This window comes from Loxodonta africana, chromosome 1, assembly GCF_030014295.1.
Source record: "Loxodonta africana isolate mLoxAfr1 chromosome 1, mLoxAfr1.hap2, whole genome shotgun sequence".
Lineage (NCBI taxonomy): Eukaryota > Metazoa > Chordata > Mammalia > Proboscidea > Elephantidae > Loxodonta > Loxodonta africana.
In genome coordinates this window covers 73,723,854-73,749,995 of record NC_087342.1, presented here as the reverse complement: position 1 = coordinate 73,749,995, position 26,142 = coordinate 73,723,854, and the positions used below count along the sequence as shown (strand labels likewise).

General features: G+C 41.5%; 2 non-coding genes across 2 annotated transcripts; both read right to left on the bottom strand.

Annotated features, from left to right (window-relative positions):
- Positions 1 to 7,649: 7,649 nt before the first annotated feature.
- Positions 7,650 to 7,722, bottom strand: TRNAM-CAU (transfer RNA methionine (anticodon CAU)). The gene has a single exon. It is a non-coding gene; the product is annotated as a tRNA-Met (tRNA).
- Positions 7,723 to 10,965: 3,243 nt separating this feature from the next.
- On the bottom strand, positions 10,966 to 11,037 carry TRNAM-CAU (transfer RNA methionine (anticodon CAU)). Its single transcript has one exon. It is a non-coding gene; the product is annotated as a tRNA-Met (tRNA).
- Between the last annotated feature and the right edge of the window lie 15,105 nt (positions 11,038 to 26,142).

Sequence of the window (26,142 nt, the reverse complement as noted above, 5' to 3'; positions counted from 1 at the left end):
TTATCCATCATCTGTAAACTTAACACTATACCAAGTTTTCTTGCTAATTAAAAAAAAAAAGAAAGCTCTCAACTGAAACTGTTGTATTGAACTTGTAAGGCTAGTCAGTATAACTATAAAATTGTCCCAAACTGTCTTAGAAATTAAGGACAGCATTGCACAGGTGATAGCTGAGTTTAATTAATTCATAATGAAGAGTCGTCTTGATTTACAAGATAAGAGGGTGGAGGAAGCAACATAGAAAGTGAGATATTATGGTAAGGCTCAGCATGACAGAGTTTGGTTAGTGCAAGTAATTCCATACGGCTGGAACAGAAAGTGCTAATGGATGTTGTAGAGCCAAATAAATTAAAAGACTTATGCATTTAATTGCTAAATCTGTCCTGTAGAAAATTAAATTTAAAAGGTTCATGATGGGAATTGTTAAAGAAGGTGCAAGCCATTGGCTAACCATATGTATGTCAAACTACTTTTCTTGTGTGTTTAACTAGAACAACAGTAATCTACCCGCTTATTCTTTTCTATGCCCTCATTTATTCTTCTTCATCCCTTTGCCGAAGAAGCTGCCTTCTATCCACTCTCTTATTTTCCACTTCCAAAATATTCATGTCAAAGCTCAATCTCTTATCTCTAGGTCTAGCAAAAATACCCTTTATCCTACAGAGTTTCTCTGACTCCCTTAAAAAAAAAAAAAAACTCTTGTCTGAGTCACATCCATTTCTCCTATGCATTATTAATGTGTTAAATTAGGCATTATTTAATTTAAGGTGGATTGATTGACTGCCTACCAAGTGCCAGGTAATGTAATAAACAACTGAAATATAACACTCCTGATGGCGCAGTGGTGAAGCATTCAGCTGCCAATCAAAAGGTCAGCAGTTTGAATCCACCAGTGCTCCTTGGAAACCCTACGGGGTAGTTCTACTCTGTTCTATCAAAACCAAAAACCAAACCCACTGCCCTTGAGTTGATTCCGACTCATAGTGACGCTGTTCTATAGGGTCTGATGAATGCTTCATGGAAGGAGGGAATGGAATGTGTGTCACCTTTACATAAATTTCTAAGGAGCTAAGTCTCAAGGCTATTTGTGACCCTGCTCTTAGTCCAAAGAAGTTATTTATAATGTCTCCATACACTAAACAGGACTGTCAATGTTAATTAATGAGATAAGTCTACTTTTTCATCTGTTTTGTAGAGAAAATATGTGTAGCACCAGATTTCGTTTAGTCTACTTTGTGCTGAGCTTCCAAAGCTAGAGAAGGCATACAAAAAAATCAACATAATATTCATGATTCCTCAAGCCTCATTTGGAGAAGAACACAACCTGCACTTCAATTGTAATAAAGCCAGGGGAGCTGGAAAAATTCTCCTTTTCTCAAAAGTTTCCAATTCTTGAGTATAAAATATCTTGAAATACATGTTTTTGTCAATTTTTTGAAAGTCTTCGATATAATTCTATAGAATCAGCATCATAATTTGAAGCTCTTTGATTCCTGTCTAACTAATTTAAGAAGAACATTGAAATCTTCTCATAGTCTGGAGCTCATAGTCTAGATAGAGCTCCAAGGCATCCAAATTTAGCACACTGAAGAGGAAACAGCACCTTTTCCTGTCTATCTGAATAGGACATTGACTTTATGTCCCATCTTTCACCTACAGCCTTACAAACCTACCCTCATGCTTTAATTGTCTATCTATTTTTTAGAAATTCCTAGAGTAAATGTGTACCAGAGCCAGCTCATACTGGCTTATGAGAGCTGATTGCTAAATATTCAGGAATTTTGCAAGCCTGTTGTTAAACCATCGGTAGTTTGAAATCAGTCATGGTAGGAGCATTTATACCACAGAATCGGCAAATGCTACAAATCAGGCTGTGTTGTTGTGGTGGTCCAGTAACAGGCACGCACCTGGGAATAACCATTATCGACCAGACACTGTATTAGTGCTATGTATACTGATGTGAATAAGAGAGTATTTCTGCTCTCTAGAAACTTACAACCTAATAAAGAAGATAAACAGGCAACTACAATCATGCGACAGCCCAGAAACTGACTTTGAGCACACAGACACCTGAAGAAACCCTATCCCAATCGCTGAGTCAGACAGGGGTGAAGGAAAGCTCGTGAGAGAGGATATGATGGGTTTGTGTTTCAGGCATACAGAAATAGAGCCAAGGCATGGAGAAGATTCAGTATCTATTTTTTGTTTGTTTTGAAGAGCTGGAAAGAGTTATGTGTGAATTCTAGCAGAATGCCAGAAAAATGTATGTATGAAGGTAATCATTGCAGCAACACCAAGAGACTAAAAACCCCCTGAAGGTCCGTCTATAGAACAGTTTAATATATTACGGCACAGCCATATGATGGAATCTTTGATTAACTTAAAAAGGAAAGGGAGGCACAAGATTAAACAAAAGAGAGAGAGATTAAAGGTCTGTTGTTAAAAGTAAGTTTTCCAAAGATTGTAGAGCAAGAAGCGAAACCTCAAAAAGAAACCTATTGCTGTTAGGTCAATTCTGAATCATAGCAACCCTATAGGACAGAGTAGAGGTTTCCACGGTTTCCAAGGAGCCACTGAAGGAATTGAACTGCCTTCACCACTGCATTACCAGGGCTTCAGCAAAGAGGCAACTTTAAAGAAAGAAAGAAATCCAAACCCCTTGGCTTTGAGTCTATTCTCATTCATAGTCGACCTATAGGACAGAGTCGAACTGCTCTTTAGGGTTTCCAAGGAGTTGCTGGTGGATTTGAACTGCTGACCTCTTGGCTAGCAGTCGAGCTCTTAAGCACTGTACTCCCAGGCACCCAGAAAGGAGCCAGTAATCCAAAAATACACTTAGGTACATAGATCATTTCTTGGACATTCTTTAAATAGTCTTTGGAAAGACACACAAGCATTTGAAGACATTGCTTGCACCTGGGACAGAGAATTGAATGCCAAGGAACACAGCTGGGAGGGCAATTTTTCACTATTCCCCTTTGGAAAACTTCTTAAATATTGAACTATGTGATTGCATTACCTATTCAAAATATGCAAAATTTTAAAATACAATATTACTTTCAAATGACTGAGCCAAGGGTGGTAGGTGCAGCCTCCAGATATCAGGGAGAAAGCCCAGTGTTGCTGGCCTGGAGGAGCTGAAGGTTTTTTCATGATGGGATGGCTCAGGGAGAATGTGGAGTGCAAGGCACTCACAGTGTTCTTGGAGAGGGAATGGGAGGAATGGTAAGCAGTAGACTAAAAACTCTCCAAACACCTCATGGTCCCCACCTGTTTCAGATAGACCTTGCAGTGTCAACAATTAAAGCTGAACATTGATTTCTTTCCTACAATTATTTTTTAACAACTGAAAAACAAAACAAATTCCTTTTCATGTCAAAAGGATAGAATACTTAATTGGAATTTTAAACTAAAAGCTCTTATCTTGAGTTACAAATAAATGTACAAGTTACCAGTAAACATGGTTTTCTGCTTATACATAACTAGTCACACTGGGGAGAGCCCTGGTGGTGCAGTGTTTAAAGCACTCAGCTGCTAACCAACCTTCCAGCTCCTCCATGGTAGAAAGATGTGGCAGCCTGAGTCCATGAAGAGTTACAGCCTTGGAGACCCTATGAGGCAGCTTTGCACTGTCCTTTTACTTGTTGTAAGTCAGAACCCACTCCACAGCAGTGGTTTTGGTTCTTGTTTTGGTTCAGTCACACTGGGAGATGACAAGTGGAAGTGGAGCCTAGAAACATACACTCAAAAACATCTCCTAGATGTCACTTCATCAACAGTCAGTTGATAATAATAACTCTTTTTAGACACAAGAGCCACAGATCGTTCTGGGATGCCCGTGCTAATTAACCCAGCAGTTATCATTGTGGCCTACCCTAGACAGGACTCCCTCTCTTCTCTTCCACGAAATCTGGGAAGTATGAATTGTGATGGAGACAAGGAATTTCCCACAGCGATCTTCTCCAGGTCTTCCTTATCCCCTCCTTCCTCCTCTCAAATCAATGATTGCCCCCTCATTCTTGCCCAAGGCAGTCTCTGAGAGGCTAAGCAGGTATACTGTATTTGGATCCTGGCTTGTATCTTGATGGCAAGAGAGTGAGACATATGTCGATCTGATTTGCAAATGAGCCAAAATCTTGAAAGCAGAGGTAGATGAGGAGAATTGGCTCAAATGATAGAGCACTTGATTAGCATGCACGACGTAGTGGGATCCATGCCCTCATTCTGCAGTTTTTCCTCTGGCTGAGAAACATGACAAGGACCAAGGAAATCAGGGAAAGCATGGCGAGTGGGGGGGACAGGACTACAGGAAGGCTAGAATAAGTTCCAGAAAGTAGAGTAAGACACAGCAATTTCCTCTGTACTGAACTCTCCTGAACATTTCCATTGATTTTTGTGGGGCTGTGGGCTACGGGAAAAAGACCTGGCAATCTACTCCTCTAAAGATTACAGATTAGGAAACCCAATTGGGCAGTTCTATTCTGTCACATGGGGTCACTATGAGTCAAAATTGACTCCACAGCACACAACAGCCTGGGAAACAAAAGAGCTATGGTAGTCCCCATGGAAAGGCTAGACAAAGGAGAGAATTTGTGAGGCTGGGGTGTCCCAGTTTCAGCGGTACGGGAAAGAGGCATGAAGAGCCAGAGAGTCCACGAAAGGAAGAGTCTCACACCCAGTGATATCTTTACTGAAAATTCATGTGGGGAGTGGGGGCAAGGGAGTAATCGGAAATAGGTGATCAACAGGGAAGTGTAAGGGTCTTTCTCAGGACCCACCATCAGTGACCCACCATCACTGACATTACAGGTCGCTGTAATGACAGTACAGGTTTATATCCTCAGACTGGCCTCAAAAATTGAAAAAGGAAAACAGATATAATTTTCTAGCCGAAGCTGAACTGATTTTTTTCCTCTACTTTTAGAAGCAGAAATATGCAAAATATGAAAAAAAAAAAAAAACTCCCAACTGAGAATAGTGAAGAGCAGTTTTGTCCCCATCAGTTCTCAGATCCTGGTGGGGTTCAAGATAGTGAAGACAAGGGAGAGAGGCTTCTGGTTCTCCTATTGCAGAGCAGTGGTAGTCCTGGCATTTCACCCCTAGCTCACAACTTTCCTCTCCTTCAACTTGAGCTATGTACCTGATACTCAAGTCCCTGGGTCCTGAGCCATCAAGAAGCCTCTTGATTGTGCACTGGACATGAAGGAGTCCTGGATAAGGAAGGTTCTTCAACAAAGCTAGCAATCTGAAGGCCAGTGATGTGGTGTAGAGGACTAGGTTGAGAAAATGCTTACAGTTGGCTCAGCTGCACAGGCACATAGTGCCATAGAGATAGTCACTGGGCATCTTTGCTGATTCTTTTATAGGCTGGTTGGCTCATCGTAGAGGCCCTTACTCCAACTGACAGCCTTCATTGGGAGTTTGTCCAGTCTTGCTCCAGAGTTGGCACCATGGCTTCCCTGTCAATCACTCAGGATTCAACACAAAAGTCACTTTTTCAGAGAGCCTTTTTCTGACCATTCTGACTAAATCAATACCATCTGCAGCTTCATTCAAATGTATCTGTACTGAAGAGCATCAGTGAATTACTGCTGTATTGTCTATCTACTCCCTAGAATGTATGCTTCCTGAGGCTTGTCTTTTCTTGTTCTCTCAATGAATCCCCAGTGTCTAGAGTAACATCAGGGTATCTGCAGAAAAAAAAGATACCCTGACGTAATGAGACAGATATGAATTCAAGAATGATTAGTTTGATAAGTAAAAGTTAAATTACATTATGTTATTTTCTCAGTTTAATCTTAGGGCAAAGGGAAGAAAATGAGGGAACTAAAGGATTCTAAACCACTTTTAAAGGTTACAGGCAGGTTAGATAACTCATCAATTCCAGCACAAATCCATTTTCCTCATACTACATGGCAAATTGAGAAGTGTGTTTTGTCCTCCCAACAGTAAAATGAAGACTAAGGATATGGATTACAATTAAAATAATCGTGCAGTGTGCCATCTCTCACACTTAGCACTATTCCATTTAAACATATTAGAAAACATAATTTGAATAGGATCTTAATAAACCAATCAAGCTATAATCAGTATTTTGAATCTCAATAATACATAATTGCTTTATTAAATATGATGTTAGTCTTTACAACTAATAAGTGCCATGGAATTTATATTCAATACTACAAAAGTATATTTTTAAAAATTAATAATGCAAAATGAACAGTGGTAAATTCTATTCCTTTTTACAAAATTATATACATACATGTATAAAATATTACACATTAATTTATAAAATATAAACAAGATAAAAATAGATAATTTTATTAAGAAGAAACTTAAAACTTAACTGTGTGTCAATAAAATATTAATTCTTAATATGTACATTAGAAGAATAATTAAAGCAAGTTATCAGACTACATTGAAAATGATGTGCTGATAAATTTATAGCATTATTCCTAATTCTTGTTAGATTTTAGGTTCTATTCTTAAATACTTATGAAGTACTAATGATTAAATAAGCTGTGTATTCAAGTGAAGTAAGAAAAAAGAAATATTGAAGGAGGCAGAAAGGATAAATGGTAAAGGTAAGCGTGGTAATTCATTAGTTAGAAAATAATATGGGCTTGGTCTATTGGGAAAAACATATCAATCAACAGTCAAATAAAAAAAGATGGACTGAGCCCAAATTTCTTTTCTCTTTTGCTCTTTCAAGCAAAATAAATTAGTGGATGCTGAGGTACCTCATTTTAAAACAGTGGTAGGACAATTTATTGAAATGCTCATTAGTATTTTATCTAGCTGTTCCCCTGGGTGCAGGGAAGTAGGCACCAAGCCAAGTCTACTTCAAGGATGTCAGAGTTCTGGAAGGGAAGTGAAGGGGAAGACCTTCTTCCTCTTTGTGCATCTCCCCCTGCTAGGGGTTCCCTTCCTTTCACTCTTCCCTGGCTTTCCTTCATGGATTAAGTCGGAGTGTGGGTCAAGACATTACCAGTCCTGTCATATGTGGAACTATACGGGAAGAAAAACACAAAAAGATCAAGTTTACTACATGTCAAAGACGTCCAATGTTACTCATTAAATTAGAAACAGGAAGATTTTTTTAAAAAAGGACCATGTTTTCTTCATGTGCATCCAAGGATAAAACTCCGAGGTAATCAACGGTAAGTCGCTGTTACAGACCGAGGGAGAACAGAGGAGCAAAGCTGGAGAATTTTAAGCCAGCCAGGTACAATTTCGGCTAACTCCGGCGCTGTTGGATATGTCGGAAAGGTGGTTATTTGGGAATAAACGTTTTACGGTTTTGCGGAACACTGTCGGTCTCTGCTCCAGACCCACCGCCTTGGTGGAGCCAGAGCGGGACTGAGGGTGGAACCTCTCCTGAACTTCTCCGGAAAACCCTTCTGCAAAACACAGAGCTCCGGTCAAAGCGGGACCTGGAGACCATTACCCTGGGAAAGTTTTGGCAATGACACTTTCGGGTTTTTTTGGTATTTTAGAAAAGAAGGGACTCCATCCCAACTGTAAGTAATTACAACTATCTCAGAATGTTCTGAATATTTTATCTCCGAAGGGAGTTTTGTGATTATCTTCTACACAAGTACCAGGAAAGAAGTACAAGGAACACAAACTTGCGGAGCAAGAAAATACAGTGCCCTCTCTGAGGCTCGAACTCAGGACCTTCAGATTATGAGACTGATGCGCTACCCACTGCGCTAAGAAGGCACCGAGGGTAATAGCGGGTCACAAATTTAATAATCACTGAGGGAGGAGTGTGAAAGGTGTTCTATGTTCCGTTGTACCCTCAACACGAAACTAGTTTCCATTCACAGCTTCTCAGTTATTTCCCTGATTATGCCTTATTCTATCTCAGGTATCTTTCAATTTGATGCAGAAATACAGTACTCCTGCATTAGAAGTTAGAGCTAAGGGCACAGCCATAGCTTTTGAGGCACTCAAGTGCCCGGAGGAACAAAGGTATTTGTGGGTGGAGACTATGGGGGTGCCATGTTTTTTAAATGACAGAGGCAGCAGGGTAGATCCCATGTTCCTGTTGTGGTGTTGGGTTCACATACTTATGATGTCATTAAATGTTCCTGCCAGTGGGGAGACTGAAAGAGATCAGAACATTCTACTCTTGAAGAGAAGGCAAGGATGAGCCTCTGAGTGAAAAGGAGCCAAAGAAAACAGAGTGTAATCAAAAGGTGAAAGCTGAAAGGGAATACTCCTGGAAAGTGGGGGGAAAAGGGGTAAAAAAAAGAGAAAAGGTAAGCTGCTAACATTGACAGTAGGAGACCAAGGGAGAAAAAAGGCTGTGACTCCAGGGTAGAGATGATAAGGAGGAATGCTGAGGCTTCAGAGCATATGACAATTTTTACTTCACTTGACATCACCAAGGAATGTATTCAGTATGTGTTAAGTTTTTTCGTTTAAGCTTTCTTTGCTTTTAAATACGTAGAAACTAAAGATTATTAGTGGTTACCAAGGATGGGAGAGAAGGGGAAGTAGGGAGTTTTTGCTTAGGAGACACTCAGTTCATGTTAATGGTGATGGGATATTTCAGAAAAGGATAGTGAAAATAGTTACACAACTTGAAGAACATAATCAACATCACTGAATTATACATGTAGAAATTGTTGAATCCATGTATGTTCTGTTGTGTAATTTTCACCTTGATCAAATAAAGAAAAGAAACAATCAAGAAAGGCCAGGGATCACTGCAGCCCTTTAAGCCAGTCCTGCCTGGAATTCTAGGACAGGGTGGATCAAGTGTGATGCTCACATTTCCCAAAAGAGGAAGTGACACCCAGTGGGACAGGATGGTGGGTGCAGGTTCAGATGCCGGGATCCCCCCCTCCCCCAGGCCAGGTCTTACCTGGTGGGCACTTGGGAGCCAGAGTGGACCAGCCAGAGAGAGCAGATCCATGCTCTGACATCCATATCCTTGCCCCTGCAGTTATACTCAGCCTGGACCTTCATGGGTGGTGGGCAGACCTGAGCTCCTCCTGGGCCACGAGAATCAGGCCCTGGACCTCCTGACCTGCACTTGGGAGCCAGAGTGGACTAGCCAGAGACAGCAGATCCATGCTCTGACATCCATATCCTTGCCCCTGCAGTTATACTCAGCCTGGACCTTCATGGGTGGTGGGCAGACTTGAGCCCCTCCTGGGCCATGAGAATTAGGCCCTGAACCTCCTGACCTGCATCTGGGAGGCAGGAGCAGAACCCTTTCAGGCCGCTTTCTGAGGAGTGGGGACAGAGGAAGGTTTGTAAAAAGGCTCAGGGCCTCCGGGATGGGGTAGGGGAACACCAGCAAGTCCAGGACCTCAGGAAAGATGGTCTGCCCAGGCCCACAAGGACCCTTCACTGGAGAGAAATCGAGGCTATCCCAGGAAAAAAATGATAACAATTTGGAGGAAAAAGCAATCAACATAAAAGACCCAGGTAGAAAAAGGCCTTGTTTCGAGAAAATGCTTGACAGTAATGAGGTTGCCAGAGATGTCCATCAAACATATGGTGCAACTAGTACGCCAGGAGAGTGGTAGACAAGCCAAATGAAAACCATGTAAGGGAAAAAATAGAAGGGATTGGAATATGGTTTATTCAAGGGACAATACTGATAGTAATGTAATCTCATATAATTGATATATTCCTTTCCACATCCCGAACCCCTCACCCTTTACTCTCTTTTTCACAAGTTCAAGCTTGTTTTCTCTTCAAGGTTCAGCTCAAATGCAAGGTTAGTGGTTCCAACTTACCCAGCACTGTTACAAAAGAGAAGCCTTGGAGATCTGTTTCTGTAAAGATTACAGCTAAGAAAACCCTTATGGAGCAGTTCTACCCTGTAACGCATGTGGTTTCCATGAGTCGGAATAGACACAACAGCAACGTTTTTTTTTTTCTTTTTCTTTTTGGGAGGGCTGGAAGTATAGCCGGGGGAGGGTGGGTTCCCAAGATTCAGCTCAAATGTGAGGTCATAGAGAAATTTCTCTGACTTCCCCTTCAGGGTGACTTGCTCTGCTTCTGTGGTCTAGCGCGTTTTCTTATCTCTGAGTTAACATTTCTCTGTTATTGTGATCCATCAGTTTATATTTATCTCATTTACCAGATGTTAATTCCCTGAGGGTATCTCAATGACATTTCAATCTGTAGGGTATCACATTGTGCTTGGTAAACGGATACTTAATAAATGTTTTTGAGTTATTAAAGTTAATCTTTAGAAGGCTGGAAAGGAGTTGAACATTGTTATCAATGATAATTATCTTCTACTGACAACCTAATTATCTGCCAGTTGCTTTACCTGCCTTATCTCATTTAATCCTCACGACCCTGCAAAGGAAGTATGATCATCAGGTCTCAGTGGAGTGACTGAATGATGGTTTGTCCAAATTCACATAGCTAAGAAAAGGTAGGGTTAAGATTTTAACCTGGTTCTGTCCCAAAGCCTGCACATTCTCTTGATGTCAAGTTACTTCTACATGAACAATGATGGGAACATACAGTTAAAGCTAAGACATAAAATTATGGTTATATTGTGGATGAACAAATTGTGATTGTAAGGAATCTGCAAAAATAAGCCTGGAAACCAATGAGAATTATATCTTTTATAGACAAATTTGAGGGCACGAATGACTAATTTTGAGAATTAGGAGTTTAAGTGTGCTGGCCTGTCCTACAGAGCAGACTGAGGCAAATATTTCAGGTTGAGCTTCAGATATCCACACCACCATGCATTTCTGCTTCAGAAGTTACAATGTTTTTTTCATGCAGTCATAATATTCTGAGAAGTATGGTACCTTATTATTAATAATCGATTGCCATCAAGTCCACTCCAACTTATAGTGACCCTATAGGACAGAGTAGAACTATCCCCTAGAGTTCCCAAGGAACGGCTGGTGGATTGGAACTGCCAACCTTTTGTTTAGCAGCCAAGCTCTTAAGCCACTTGGCACCAGGGCTCCACTAAAATAGCAGAGGATGGTTTCGATCCATCGACCTCTGGGTTATGGGCCCAGCACGCTCCCGCTGCGCCACTCTGCTCCTTGGCTGTATTACTAATAGCCAAACTTATCCAGTCCTGATTCATGTCAATATGTCAGCACATAGAATTAATGTCATTTTTCTCGTCATCAGTACTGAATAAAAGCTCTAGATCAAATTATTTCTATGATGCTTAGATCTGGAAATCTACTTATGGCCTCCTGTGGGTCAATTAATGGAAGTCTCAAAATTCTTAAAAAAAAAAATCGAAAACAAACGTTTTATTTCCAACATGGAGATGGAGTAGACCATGGCAGCCGCTACTGCTTGCCTGCACCACAGTCAGCCACTAACACCACCCGCCAGCCCCCGTTGCCAACAGAAAACTGATTTTCTTCACGGAGGCACCTCTATTCTGCCCTGTGCTTTAGAGATGGTAGATCCCATTCTCAGCTCCGGAGTCTGAGTTGTGATTGATCTGCTTAATCATAGCGGTTCCCTTCTTCATGGCAGTAAAATTTAGGCAAGACTATGTAATACAAATGTAGCTAATGAGACTGGGAAGCATATAGAAGAGACTGTCCTCAATTTATCAAACACAGCAATTTTTTGTTTTCTGTCTAGACTTTGTCTGAAATTGTGCAAGTTTGAAGTACTGCAGGGGGACTAGCTGGAGTATGAGACTCATATGTGGAGGATGGCAGGGTGAAAAGAGGCAAACAACCTGGATCTTGATGGCTTCATGAAGCCGCTGAATTAACCAGCCAGGTAGCTTCCCTACCCTCTGGATCCATTCTTATGTGTGACTATAAATCCACTTTGTTTAAACCAGTTGAGTGTTGTTTTAATAGTTTCCTGTTACTGGGGAGAGGTCTTTGGGCTAGACTTTTCACACATATATTTTATACACATTTTGTTCTAAATTGTTCTGATTATTGACATTGTGAAAAAACGCAAATCTAACCATGTACATGATATGTAAAATGTGAGTCTGTTGTGCCCTTGGCTCACTAAGCTTTTTCTTTCATACTAGCAGACCAAGTGTTCTCTTTACTTGGGAGGGCTACCTGTCACCCACTAAATCTAGTCCAACCCTACTGTCTCACTCTCACTACTTCTAGGCTTATGGGACACCTGCCAATCCCAACTCCTTCCAGCCCCTGGAAATTTACACAGTCACACCTCAGAGCTATATTCAAGAATTAGGGTACTTCTACTGTATATATAGAAAACCCAGATGGCATAGCGGTTAAGAGGTACTTCATGCTACAGGTGCTAACCAAAAAGTTAGCAGTTAGAATCTACCCGGTGCTCCTTGGAAACACTATGGGGCAGTTCTACTCTGTCCTATGGGGTCAATATGAGTTGGAAACAACCTGATGGCAATGGGTTTGGTTTTTGGTTTTGACTGAATGTAGAAGGAGCCCTGGTGGTGGTTCAAACACACCAGCCACTCCATGGCTGAAATATGTGGCAGTCTGCTTTCCTACAGATTTACTGCATTGGAAACCCTATGAAGGAGTTCTACCCTATCCTATAGGGTCACCACGGGGCAGTTCTGACATTTCCTCCAGGGTCCCTATAAGCTGGAATCAACTTGACAGCAATGTGTTTGGTTTTCTGATTTACTGTATATAGAATTTCACTATTTTTCTGTTTAACCATGTGAGCTGGAATAGCATGGGATCTAAGATCTGTGATAATCCATCTAGACCAAAAATTAGACCTTTTTCCTGATGCCTCAGTCATTTTTCTTACTCAATTCACCACTCACGCACGTAGACGTACTACATAAAATTAGTTATGGTAGACATTGAGGGTGCTGCCCTCAAGGAACATACAATCTATTGGGGAAGACAACCGAGTGAGTAGTTGTTTACAGTACAGGGTGATAAATGCTACAATTGAGGTGTGTGCCCAGGGCCCTGGAGAAAGAACTGATTGCTCCTTCAGTTTGTGAGCCTTTCAGTTTTTTCATTTCCTCACAGTGGTCCCTGACAGTTTTCTCTTGCTTTGGATTTTTTTTTTTTTTCTTCCCCCACTCTAGGAGAGCTAAGCCTGAAATCTTCCTACATTATCTGTTGTTTCCAGGGCCCTCACCATGAGGCTAAGGACTTCAGGTCAGAAGAAAAGTGATTTAATGAGGTTCAAAGGTAAGCTAGGAATTTTTAGCTTCTCTCACAGTTAAGCACTGGAGTGCTAATCAAAGCAAAGGTGGGAGGTTCGGATGAACTCACCAGAAGCTCCTGGAGAAAAGACCTGGAGATTTGCTCCCCTGGAGATCACAGTGGTGGAAACCCTATGGGGCAGTTCTACTCTGTCCTACAGGGTCACTGTGAGTTGGAATCACTCTAAGGCACAGGACAACTTCAGCTAGGAAGCTTGGGAGCAGACAGTGGGTGGGAGGCCAAGTGGTGTAAAAGTGCAAAATTTATATCATAAGAAATAGGTGGTATAAAAGTGCAAAATTCTTGAAAGTTAATTAGCAATGCTGCCAAAGTTACTGAATTTCAAAGCCATGGGGGAATGAACAAGGCATCTTACTAAGATCAGAAGGTTACTGGTTCTCCTCCTAGCTGATTTGAGATTTTACCTTCCTGTTTAACTGGGAGAGTGTATGCTCTGCAATGTTATATATGAGACACATTTAGTTAAAAAAAATTAATAAACCATTTTTCTAATGATGAGGCCCTCCTAGTTGCTGGGACTTTCTCTTATTATCACTCCTGAGAAGGGTCAAGAGAGGCAAGGGAGGCTGGTAAGAAATTACGAGGAATGAAATAAGAATCTGGTTCTATCACCGTAACCTGGAGAGACAGGTTAGAGAAAAGTGAGGGAGGCTAGATAAGATTTACAGGAATAAAATTTGAATCTGGTACTATCCACAAAATAGTACCTTCTTTACCAGCCCCTTTTGCATGAAAAAGTCTCCCTTTTTGAGAACTCTTGGCTCTTTTTTTTTAACGCTCTTTCCTGAGAGTTAACACAGAATTCTCCGCAGATCCTGTTTGATTTCCTTCAAAGTTTAGCTGTAAAAGTTCACCCCAAAACCAGCTACAGCTACATAACGAAAAAGAAAGAAGCAAAAATCCGGAGGGCACAGAGCACTACCCATTTCCTTGCAGTCCATTCAGGCTAAGTGAATTTACAGGACAGAGTGGAACTGCCCCACAGGGTTTCCAAGGCTGTAAACTTTAGGAAGCAGATTGCCACATCTTTCTCCCTCATTGTGCCAGGGGATTGGAACCACCACCAACCGGTGTAAAAATGACCTTGAGCAAAGAGGAGCAGCTGGTGAGCGACGAGTCCTTCAAGGAGGGACCTGGACAATCTTGATGGCGTTTTTACCAAGTAACTGGTGGTGGTGGTGGTGGTGGTGGTGGGTGGGTGGAGGGGATCAACGAGGAGGAGGCAGCAGCACGAAGTTTAAGAAGAGTTTCCGCGCTTGTATCCACAGAAGCTCAATCCCCACCTGCGCTGATGACCACTCCATGCCCAGGCCTACAAGGCGGAGGTGAATTGCAGACTGTAGCTTCCGAGAGCGCCCCTCCTCCCGAGGGAAAGAACCTGTGCGGCCCAGGGGCGCGCACACAACAGAGGAGCAGGGCTAGAGTCTTGGCTCCGGGAAGAAACCGGTTCTTCCATCCTAGTGAAAGGAGCACGCCGCTGAGAGGAGGCGGGAGACTGAGGACAGAATCTGGGTGACTTCGGAAAAGAGAGAAACGTGGCCCCTGGTAGCGGGAGTTGGCCCTTGGACCTGCCCCTCTTCCCAGCCCGGAGGTGTTTTAAGGAATTCAGTAGGCCGTGTGGTGGTCCTGTAGGATTATGAAGCTCAAATTTTTCCTTTGAAGTTTTGGATGAAGTGGCACACGCCTTGGCGGGCAAGACAGACATACAGTTCTCACTCTTCATCAACCCCTTCCTGTTTACCCCACCGCCCACAATCACTGTTAATGGCCCCTGGGTGTCCTGTAGGAGCCCTGGTGGTACAGTGGTTAAGGGCTCAGGATGCTAACCAAAAGGTCAGTAGTTTTAATCCACCAGCTGCTCTTGGAAACCTTATAGGGCAGTTCTTCTCTGTCTTACAGTGTCACTATGAGTCAGAAACTACTGGATGGCAATGGGTTTGGTTTTTTGGCTTGATGTGTCCTGTGGGAGCCCTGGTGGTGCAGTGGTTGATGTTCTGGGCTGCTAATCAAACGATAGACTATCACCTCAGCTAAAAATGCAGCCTAATGCCTGGCCTGTTTCTATTCCTATTTCCTGCTTTATTTGATTCCGTCGCACCTTGGCTGCCCTCACAGGTGCTGACTAAAGACAAAATTTCCTCTTAGACTGTCAAGTAAAAACAAACAACAACAACAACAAAAAAAAATTAGCCTTCTTCTCCCAGATATTCATGCAATTCCTAGTTTCAACTCATCCATTTTTTCGAAAGTGGAGTATTTTGATTCTCCTGAAATTTACACCAACTTCTGGTTGTAACTCCAAACCCACTATCTGTAAAAAGACACTGTGAAAGTGTATGTTTTCTTAATGTCTCTGTTGGCTCGGCTTTATTTTCTTTTTGAAACAGTAAGGCTATTGTCAATTTCTACAAAAGAAAAAAAAAAAAAAACTCAGCTTGAATCTTGACCTTAAGATCTTCAGATTGAGAGACAACCCCTCTGGCTGCTCCACTGTTCTCCCTGCCAGACAAGGTTGTTAAATTCAGCCCCACAAGTAAGACCCAGTTCCTCCTCAGTGTGTTGTGCTGCTTGATGGAATAATATTTCTCCCTGTAGAGAAGCAGCAGTTCCTTGAGACTTCCGAGATAATTCAATGTGAGATCCCATCTTTTGGAAGTGCCTGGCACTCATGGCCATGGAGTTAACACTATAGGGTCTCTATGAGTCGGAATTGAAACGACGGCACTGGGTGTGGGTAAGTGACCACCCAGCAGCTGAAAACACAGGGAGGCACTCAGTGCCCAGAGCCTAGGTACACACAGTATGCCCCCAAATGAGGATTTGTTAAATGAATGAAGGAGTTCAACTCCACTGTCCTGCTGCATTAAAGATGTTCAGCATCTCTGCCTGAACTATTACAATGATAACGTTACTCTTCTTCTGGCCTTTGCACTCAGCTCTCAACTTTTTCCCCTGTTTCAATCATCTGGAAAATCCAATTTAGTTATAGTCCAACCTAAAATAATTTAAGGATAAACTTCTGCTTACAGAGACCACCAAACAATTTATCATGACCTCCACAGTCCTTCTTGAGAACAGCTGGCTTCTCTTTCAGCTTCATTCCTGGAAATTATCCCACACACCTTCTGGACAAATGAAGCCATTCCTAATTCACCTTCATTACTTATTGTTTCATTTTTCTTAAGACCTTGTACACTCCTGACACACTCTTCAGTAAGGCAGCTGAATATCTCCTTATCCTTAAAAATGTGATTGTGGGCATTATCTTGAGTAGAGGTGGAAAGAGAAGGCGGAAGGAAAGTGAGAGACAAAGGATTGATGAAACTCACATCTTCTTTCCTCTTCTTGTCTGGATTGACAGTCAGTGTCCAGAAAAAGGAAAGCAGAAGATTTTCTCTATATCTCTTCTCAATAGAACTAGGTCCAGCTTCCCATTAAACCTTAAATTCAGTATCCAATTGGGGCAGGCTGGGGAGAGGTGGGAAAACAAAAATTTGTACAGTGACGTGCAACACAGAGTAATAAACACTATACAATCATGTAATGCCACTGTATTTGATTACTTCTCTTTCTTATGTATTTGATACGACAATTGCCTTTCAATTACACCAGTAAGAACTCAGAAGCACCTATTTCCTGACCTCCAAGCTGAGAATGAACTCCACAATAATTTCATGAGTGGATTTATCTTGTTTCCAGCTGTGGCGAGTTATCTTGTCCATTCCAGAACACCAGAGGGCCTCGCAACTTGCCACCTTTCCATAGCATAATAGTTTATTTCTCCTGGAGTTTACTCTATGAAGGAACAACACAGAGGAAAATCTTTCCAATCCATGTCACCAATTTCTGTACAGGCAGTAGGCACGAAGACCATCATTCTAACCATAACCACTGGGAATAAACTGGGAGGATCTGGACTATGAACATTTTAAGAAACTTTTACTGTAGGGGACAAACAATAATCAATATACATTCCCATATAAGATTTTTATGAACTTGATGGAAGAGAGAGAGGGAGCACATTCATTTAGCTGGTGAGGTCAGGGGATGGCCCTCTGAGAAAAGTGACTTTTGAGTTGTAGTATGAGAGACTCAACTATGCCAAGTCTGGAGCAAAAGTAGAAAAGTTTGGAGGCTGACATCTGATGCCAGAGCCTCTGTTGGCAGGCAGATGAGCAGTCAATGGAAGAGCCCAGCTCCACAGCACACCCAAATAGAAGAATTTTCCTTTTGTCAATATTTGAAACTGTACATCACAGCCCTTACAGGTTTTGAGTTCCTGAGGGTCCATCCTATTTCCAAAGGACCCTTGTTGGTAGATCCTCATCATGTAGAATACCCTGTTTTTAGCTGGCTGGTTGGCTCAGTTGGTTGAGTATGGTGCTAATTACACCAAGGTTGTGGGTTTGATTCCTATATGGGGCTGGGCTCTGAAAATGGTCCACAGTTCCAATCTACCAACCACTCCTTACAAACTCTGTTGGGCAGTTCTACTCTGTTTTATGGGGTCGCTAAAAGTCAGAATCAATTTGATGGCAGTGGGCTTTGGATTTGGTTTTGTTTTGATAGTGACATAACATTTTAGTACTGAGCTGTTAAAAGAAAGTTTGATGGTTTTAACTCACCACAAAAACGACGTGGCAATCTGCTCCAGAAACCCCATAAGCATTACAGCATAGGAAACCCTTTGGGGGCAGCTCTACTCTCTCATATAAGGTTGCTAGGAGTCAGAATCAACTTCCTGGAAAGCAACAACAACATGGAGGATTTTGCTGTAGACTCTCATTACTGTAAGAAGACACAGACTGCAATGGGCGCTTACAGCCACAGTTAACTGCCTACTGTTCCCAATCTGCCTGCCAGAGTTATCTATACTAATTTCATTTTGTGTCCGAACCTTACTTTCCCTGACTCTTTGGTTTTCTAAAATCCTTTTTCAAGTGCTGCCCTGTGCATTCTCTCCTGCATATGGCCCATTTAGCTCTCAGGATTTGGTCTTCCTTATTTGCCAGGCTAAATCTCTGCATAAATCTCAGTCTCAATTAGCAGGGATTCCTTCTCATCACCACTGAAATTCTCTTTTCTTGGTCCAGAGAATAGGGGTGATGTTCAAGCTCCCCCCTTCTGAGATGTACCATTCGTCCTTCACGCAAAAGGCGCCAGCACAGTCTGGAGACTTTCTCCCTCTCTAAGGAAGGATCCCAGTCTGCTCAGGTTTCCATCCTCACTTGCTTCTTCCTGGTTTCCACCACCCTTTTACAGTCCTTGACTTGGAGTTTTGGTCAAGCCATTGTCAGCCCCATTCTGTATGTGCCCGTAAAGAATAAGAAAAAACAAAAAGACCTAATGCCAACTGTTACCAAGATTTGAACCTACTGTCACAGGTGAGAAGCTCTGTGGTTGTCATCTAGAGAGCAGAGATCTCTACTACATGTAAGGGAAAGGAAGGTGGAAAGTGGAGAGAAACCCTGAGTGTCAGTTACCTACTGCTGCTATAAGAGAAGTACCACAAGTGGATGGCTTTAACAAACAGAAATTTATTTTCTCATTGTTCATGAGCCTAGAAGTCTGAACTCAGTGCGCCGGCTCTGGGGTAAGTTCTTCTCTCTCTGTTGCTCTAAAGGAAGATCCTCGTCTCTTTTGAGCTTCTGCTACTGGGCAATCTTCACGTGGCTTGACACTTCTCTTCCCTTGTCTCTGCTTTTTTCACTTGCTTGTTTAATCTCTTTTATATCTCAAAAGAGATTGATTTTTAGGCACACCTTACACAACCCAATAGGAAAGAGTAGAACTGTCCCATTCAGTTTTCCAAGGAGTGGCTGGTAGATTTGAACTGCCCACCTTACCTTTTGGTTAGCAGGCATAGCTCCCTGTAGCTCTTAACCACTGCACAACCAGGGCTCCAATTCTCTCTTATAACTAATAAAGACAACCCATTCCCAAGTAGGATTATGAGCACAAATATAGAGGTTCTAGGATTATAACACATATTTTGGGGGAACACACCTCAATTTATAATAGCTGGCTTACAAGCTCCCACCTCTCTTAGGCAAAGTGCATGCATTACCATTACTTGTAAATACTTCCTGCTGGACCATTTTTAAATTCAAAGCCTTAAGTGCCGCAGTCCTACTTCACTTTCCAGGCCATCCAGTCCTGCCAGGAACTTCCAAGCCTCAAATACTTTTTCATCACCATGTGCTCAGAGGAGTTACATCATTTTCTTCAGGTCACATAACTGTAAGGAGCAAAACCAGAAATGGAAATCTCATTTTTTTTTTTTAAATTTAAGAAGCTTGGATCCAGCAATTGTACTCCTAGGTGTATATATACATGAGTTGAAAAATTACATCCACATAAAAACATGCCCATGAATGTTTACGGAAGAGTTATTCATAGTTTCCCAAAATTGGGAGTAACTAAGATGCCCTTCAATAGGTGAGTGGATAAAGAACTGTGGTGCATCCATACAATGGAATATTATTCAGTGATACAAAGAAATGAGCTATTGAGTCATGAAAAGACATGAAGGAGACTTGAATGCCTATTACAAAATGAATTAAGACAGTCTAAAAAAGCACTTATTGTAGGCTTACAACTATATAATATTACGGAAAAGACAAAACTCCAGAGACATTTATAAAAAATTTAAAAACCTGTGGTTGCCAGGGATGCAGGGGAACGGAGGGAGTGATGAAAAGGTGGAGCCCTGAGGATTTTTAGGGCAATAAAACTATTCTGTATAATACTGTAATAGAAGACACATGACATTATGCCTTTATCAAAACCCATAGAACTTCACAACACAGAGTGAACCCTAATGTAAAGTATGGACTTTAGTTGATAATAGCGTATCAGTATCGGTTCATCAATTATAACAAATGTACCACACTAATACAAAATGTAAATAAGTGGAGAAACTGGGGGTGGAGAGGAAGTATACAGAAAACCTCTGTAAGTTTCCAGTTATTTTTCTGTAAACTTGGAACTCCTCTGAAAATAAGAGCTATTAAATTTTTAAAAATAAATGTGTGTTTTCTATTAACCTAGAACACAGTCTCAGCATCTATTTTTCTCCACATCAGCTCATTCACGCATGCTTTCATTTAACAAATAACTATAAACGTGTGGGTTTAGCCTTCAATTCATCAGATATGAATTCAGAGTCTGTTCTGTGTCCACCACCCCCATACAACACTGTTTAGTACTCTTAACTCATTCTTCTCCTTCAAGTGTCTTTACCAATGTCCTGACACTGTAGAGTCTTCCCGTATAACCTTTCTAGAATCTTGCTCTTGCTTCTCATTTGTTTATCCTTTCATTCATTTTACAATGTGTGGAGGATGCATTCTGGAACAGGCAGTGCAGTGGGTGCTGGAGATGCAGAAAGACTCATGCTGCTAACCTCAGGAGCTGATGGGACAACAGAGGATAAACCTCATGTCGTGGATTCAATTTAAAAAACCCTTATGTCCCCCAAAAACGTGTGTATCAATTTAGCAGGGCCATGATTTCCGGTATTGTGTGGGAATACTCCATTGTTAGATTGTAATTTTATGTTAAAGAGGATTAGGGTGGGATTGTAACACTCTTGGAAACCCTGGTAGCATAGTGGTTAAGAACTACGGCTGCTAACCAAAAGGTCGGCAGTTCAAATCCACCAGGTGATCCTTGGAAACGTATGGGGCACTTCTACTCTGTCCTATAGGGTTGCTATGAGTTGGAATTGACTCCACGGCAACGGATTTTTTTGGATTTTGCAACACCCTTACCTGGTACACATGCCTGATGCAATGTAAAGGGAGTTTCCCTGGGGTGTGGCCTGCACCACCTTTTATCTCTCAAGAGATAAAAAGAAAACGGAAGCAAGCAGAGAGTTGGGGACCTCATACCACCAAGAAAGCGGTGCTGGGAGCAGAGCGCATCCTTTGGAACTGAGGTTCCTGTGCTGAGATGCTCCTAGACCAAGGGAAGACTGATGACAAAGACCTTCCTCCTGGACAGAGAGAGAAAGGCTGGGAGTTGATGCCCTGAATTTGGACTTGTAGTCTACTCGACTGTGAGAGCATAAGTTCTCTTTGTTAAAGCCATCCACTTGTGGTATTTCTGTAATAGCACCACAGACACATCGGTCCTTAAATACTTTGATAACTTCTTTCCTTTTCTCCAATTTTAGTTTCACTATTTCTAACCTCTTTAATATTTACGCCTAAAAGGCTTTTCCTGAAATGTTACCCTGAATTCTTCAAAGATTGTTAGGCCTCCGTAATATTCTTACAACATAACTCCGAGTATCCAGGCTTTTCAATTACTGCCTTCTTCCATGAGTTTTTACACACACACACACACACGTAGTCTCCTCACAAAGGAGTGTTCTCTCAGGCCTGTGTTCCCTTCTCAGCTCCCTTCCTCAAGGTCCACTCTTGATTCCTTCAGTTTAGTATGATCTTCCCTCACGCTCCCCGTGGCTCCTTTCTGTAATACTGTGGTGATTTTTGCTGTTCTCTCATGATGGGGATATATGATTTCTACATGACACACCTAAACAGGAATTCAAGCCAAATCTCTCAGAAACTAGAAAAAGAAAACTCACAAATCGAGAGTTTCCGGATTGTAGTGATTACCAGGGTCGCCTAACAAGTGTAAGGTTTTTGGTTCATAAACGAGCAGTAATATTTGGTGCTGTTTCCCTTCCAAAATCGGGGAAAGCCTGTCCCTCTACCTCCTCCTGGGTGGCCACAGCGACGGACGGGGAGTAGAAGACCATCACGCCTTTCAAAGAGTCAAATGGTCATCCTAGGAGAGCTGTGCCAAGCGGCCAGACATTTCTGGGTCGATCCTCTCTAGTTAGGACGTCCTTTCTTCTCTTCTCGAAATTCAGAAACGTAAAACGTTGGCGGAGCCTGAGCTTTGCCACCGCGTCCTTTTCCAGGTTTACCTTTTCTTCTCCTTAAAGGCACAGCGGACCGAGCAGTCAAGGCGCTCTATCTTGCCCAAGGCCATCTCTGAAATGGTCCGCCTTGGCTGAGTCCTGGTTCCGCTTTAATTCTACAAAAAGCCCAACCAGTCGCTTGATAGTGGATTCCGACTCTTGGAGGCAGCAGAGTGCAGAAGAGAACTGTCCCACAGGATTTGTAGAAGCAAGCTGTCACATCTTTCTCCTGGGAACAGCTGGTGGGTTCAGACCTTTCGGTTAGCAACCCAGAGTTTAGCCACTGTGCCACGAGGGATCCAAATGGTTCCGCTATAATGGCCTGGAAAATCCTGGTATTCGGGACTGCTGGAGATAGTGGATACTGGAGTGTGGAACGGCATTTTGATTGCTGAATAAATATAAGGTAAAGCACTCAAAGCCATGAAAAAGAAAAAAAAAAAGTCTCTTGTCTGAATCACATCCATTTCTCCTATGCATTCTTAATGGGTTAAATTAGGCATTCTTTAATTTAAGATGTATTAATTGAATGCTTACCAAGTGCCAGGCAAAATTTAGGTTCTTAGGATGATCTAATGAACAACTGAAAAATAATACTCCTGGTGGTGCAGTGTTGAAGTGTTTGGCTGCCAATCAAAAGGTCAGCAGTTTGAATCCACCAGTGCTCCTTGGAAACCCTGTGGGGTAGTTCTACTCTGTCCAAAAGGGTCTGATAAATGCTTCATGTAAGCAGGGAATGGAATGTATGTCACCTTTACATAAATTTCTAAGTAGCTAAGTCTCAAGGCTATCTGTGACTCTGCTCTTAGCTCAACAAAGTTATTTATAATGTCCCCATACACTAAACAGGACTCTCAATGTTAATTAATGAGATAAGTCTATTTTTCATCCATTTTGAAGAGAAAATATGTATAGCACCAGATTTGGTTTAGTCTACTTTGTGCTAAGCTTTCAAAACTAGAGAAGGCATGCAAAAAATCAACATAATATTCATGATTCCTCATACATCATTTGAATAAGAACACAGCCCGTACCTCTATTAAAGCCAGGGGAGATTTAAAAATTCTCCTTTTCTCAAATGTTTCCAATTCCTGAGTATGAAATGTCTTGAAATAAATGGATTTGTCAATTTTTTGGAAGATGTGGATATAAATATGTAGAACCAGCATAACTTTTTAAAAAATAATTTTTATTGTCCTTTAAGTGAAAGTTTACATATTAAGTCAGTCTCTCATACAAAAACTTATATACACCTTGCTACTTACTCCCAATTACTCTCCCCTTAATGATATAGCCCACTCCCTACCTCCTCTCTTTGCTTATCAATTTTGCCAGCTTCTAACTCCCTCTACCCTCTCATCTCCCCTCCAGGCAGGAGATGTCAACATAGTCTCAAGTGTCCACCTGATCCAAGAAGCTCACTCCTCACCAGCATCCCTCTCCAACCCATTGTCCAGTCCAAGCCATGTCTGAAGAGTTGGCTTCAGGAATGGTTCCTGTCCTGGGCCAGGAGAAGGTCTGGGGGCCATGACCACTAGGGTCCTTCAAGTCTCAGTCAGATCACTAAGTCTGGTCTTTTTTATGAGAATTTGGGGTCTGCATCCCACTGCTCTCCTGCTCCCTTAGGGGTTCTCTGTTGTGTTCCCTGTCAGGGCAGTCATTGGTTGTAGCTGGGCACCATCCAGTTCCTCTGGTCTCAGGATGATGTAGTCTCTGGTTCATGTGGCCCTTTCTGTCTCTTGGGCTTGTAACTACCTTGTGTCCTTGATGTTCTTCATTCTCCCTTGATCCAGGTGGGTTAAGACTCATTGATGCATCTTAGATGGCTGCTTGTTAGCATTTAACACCCAGACACCACTCTTCAAAGTGGGACAGCATCACAATTTAAGCTCTATGATTCCTGTCTAACTAATTTGAGAGGAACACTGAAGTCTTCTCTTAGTCTGGAGCTCATAGTCTAGAGATCCAAGGCTTCCAAATTTGGCAGGAAATTTGTCTGTCTAAATTTGTCTGTCTAAATAGGACTTTGAATTTATCTCCCACCTTTCACCTACATCCTCACAAACCTACCTTCATGCTTTATTTATTTTTTTAGAAATTCCTGGAATAAATGTGTGCCGGAGCCACCTCACACTACCTTATGAGAGCTGATTGTTAAATATTCAGGAATTTTTCAAAACTGTTGTTCAACCATTGGTAGTTTGAAGTCAGCCATGAAAGGAGCATTTATACCACAGAATTGGGGAATGTTACAAATCCGTTTGTGTTGTTGGGGTAGTGGTGGTCCAGTAACCAGCACACCACTGAGAATAACCATTATGGACCAGACACTGTGTTAGTGCTATGTATACTGATATGAACAAGAGATTATTTCTGCTCTCTAGAAACTTACAACCTAATAAAGAAGATAAACAGTCAAACTACAGTTATGTGACAGCCTAGGAACTTACTTTAAGCACACAGACACCTGAAGGAACCCTATCTCAATTGCTGAGTACAGACAGGGTGAAGGAAAGCTTGTGAGAGAAGATATGATGGGTCTGTGTTTCAGCCATACAGAAGTAGAGCCAAGGCATGGAGTGGATTCAGTATCTATGTTCCATTTGTTTTGAAGAGCTGGAAAGAGTTATGTGTGAATTCTAGCAGAAGAAATGAGACTGGATATAGATTCAATGTTGAGATAATAAAAGCAAGAGTGTTAATTTTATGCTGATAATAGTAGGAAGCCATTCAAGTTTTTTAAGGAATGAGTCCCATAGCTAGACCTGCAACTGGAAGAACATTCAGTGGGGTGTACTATGAAGAAAATAATGGAGGAATAAATCTTGTAGTTAGCAAGAAGAGCTAAGAGATTGTTACAGTACTGATGACAATATAGCTAAGTGATTTGAACTTAAATGGGGCAGACAAATGAGAAAATTAGAGGGGACAATAGTATATTCACTAAGATAGATCATCTGGTTTCTTAATAAATGTAAAATGATGGATGTAATAGAGAATAGGATCTCTAATCATAACAAAGTGAAATGTATAATTTTTTCCCATACAATGCAACAGCAATCAGCAAAAAAAAAAAAAAAAAAGAACTTACTGATACATACAAAACCACGGATGAATTTCTAAAACATGCAGAGTAAAGAAAAAAAAAAAGAAACAGAGACTGAATACTACATACTATATGATTACAATTGTAGGAAATTCTAGAACAGAAAAAGCTCATCTGTATTGACAGAAATCATTTCCATGATTTCATGGTGAAGGCGTGTGGGGGAGGACGCTCAGAGAATGAGATGAGGCACCCTGATATGATGGAAATGTTCTCTGTCTTAATTATGGTCATGATTACATGCATGTATACATTTCTCATAACTCATTGAACTATCGACTTAAAATGTATACATTTTATTATGTATAAATTACATTTCAATAACATTGACTTTAAAATATAAGCATTTTAATACCAAACACTGTAAAACTTATTAATATGAGTAAGTTCCCCAATCTGATTACTTCTAAAAAAAAGAATGCTAAATTTAATGATCAGAAATTTGATAGATAAAATTATGATCCAGACTCAAGGAAGAAACGTGTAACAGCTCTCAACCCTCCTAAGGAAGAAATCTATTAGTAGCACAGACACTAGATAAAACATTAGTTATTTGAAGAACAATAAATGGAAAGATACTTGGGGCTTATTCCCAGATTTATGGGATGGGCTGGGGAAGAAGGTGTTACTAAAAGGTGATGTAGGTAGCAGAGCATTAGGGATAACTGGGCTAATTAGGAACATGCTTCCTTCTCCTCATCTAATGTTGTTGCAGTTGAGTGCAGTCTAGTTGATTCCCACTCATAGCGACCTTATAGGACAAAGTGGGGAGAGTGAAATTGAAGCAGAGCTAGAGCTTTCTTAAACAGGTCTTTCCCAGTCTTCCTTTTCCCCATGTTCCAGGTTCTGAGTACAGGTTTGTCACTGAGCTCCTCCTTTACGGCTCTCTCTGGGAGGCTCTACTCTGGGTCCTGCCCTGCTCTGCCCTGGTAATGGTG